Here is a 1196-nt window from a genome sequence, read left to right as displayed (position 1 = left end):
CCATTAATTTTATGTTTAGAGAGAGGAGGAAAATGTGAATCTTTAGAGCTGGTATGCCTTCCAATAGGTTTACCATCATTGAATCTAGGATTAGCATTTAATGATAGTCGGGTGAGGGGTACAACTTGCCCTCCCCTTCATTGTTAGTCTATTTGACTTGACATTTGACTTGACTAGTGAAAGCCAACAAAGTTCTTAGAAAAGAGACTTCCATGGTGTTATTGGTTAGAAAGCTGAGCTTTAGCTCCATAGGAGGAAAGATGGACTTTAAGTCCGAAAATACTTGTTGATGTGAAGAGCATTTTTATTCTAACTTATGTTTGGGGAATTGTTAATCCTTTTATTTGGCCCTTTCGAAGAGGCGGGCCTAAAATTTATTTGGGCATGTATTTCCTTTAAAGGAGAGAAAATTTATTTAGGCGGCCCATCATTAGAGAGGGGGAGAGTTGTCACGACCCAAACTAGAGCCTACTCGAGATGGGTATCTCAAGCCCACCATGGGTGGTAGAACATCTCCTTAGCCTAACCTCAAGTGTTTAATAATAACAATAAAATAGAAGCCAATCAAACAGTAGTAAAAAGATGAATAGATGACTCAAATGAAAACTAAGAGTCAAAGCAACAACCAACCCACACTTGTCCACAAAAGCATTTAATACAAGAATATCAACTAAGTTGGGACATGCCTCCGACTGTGACCAAAAGAATCCAAATATACTATGATAATAAAGAAAGAATAATGAAATGACAAAGCCTTCAGAAGGATGGAGGCTCACCACTTCATAGAAACTCAACAGATGTGATAACCAACTAACGTTGCACATGAACAACAAAAAAGTCTTTGGACCCTACATCATGAAACGATGTAGCATCCTAGAATGATTAGTGGGATAGCATTGGCATGTAACTCAGAGAAAGTGATAAAGTAATGCCATTTCAAGAAATCAATCAAAACCACAAGCACACATTCATATATATATATATATATGTGTGTGTGTGTGTGTGTGTATATGTATGTATGTTTGTGTGTATGTATGTATGTATGTATAGGATGTAGGAATAGGGAAAACGATCATGAACATGAGAGTTTAAATATTTACCTTAAACTGTGTAGCTCGATCTGTTCTAAAGGCACCCCTGGGCAATATAGGTTCAGCTCTCCCTGCTTAAAGGGCCCTAGTGCATGTTAGCCGCAT

Source organism: Capsicum annuum, unplaced genomic scaffold (assembly GCF_002878395.1).
Source record: "Capsicum annuum cultivar UCD-10X-F1 unplaced genomic scaffold, UCD10Xv1.1 ctg2759, whole genome shotgun sequence".
NCBI lineage: Eukaryota > Viridiplantae > Streptophyta > Magnoliopsida > Solanales > Solanaceae > Capsicum > Capsicum annuum.
The sequence above is the reverse complement of the archived record's forward strand: the minus strand, read 5'-3'. Positions refer to the sequence as shown.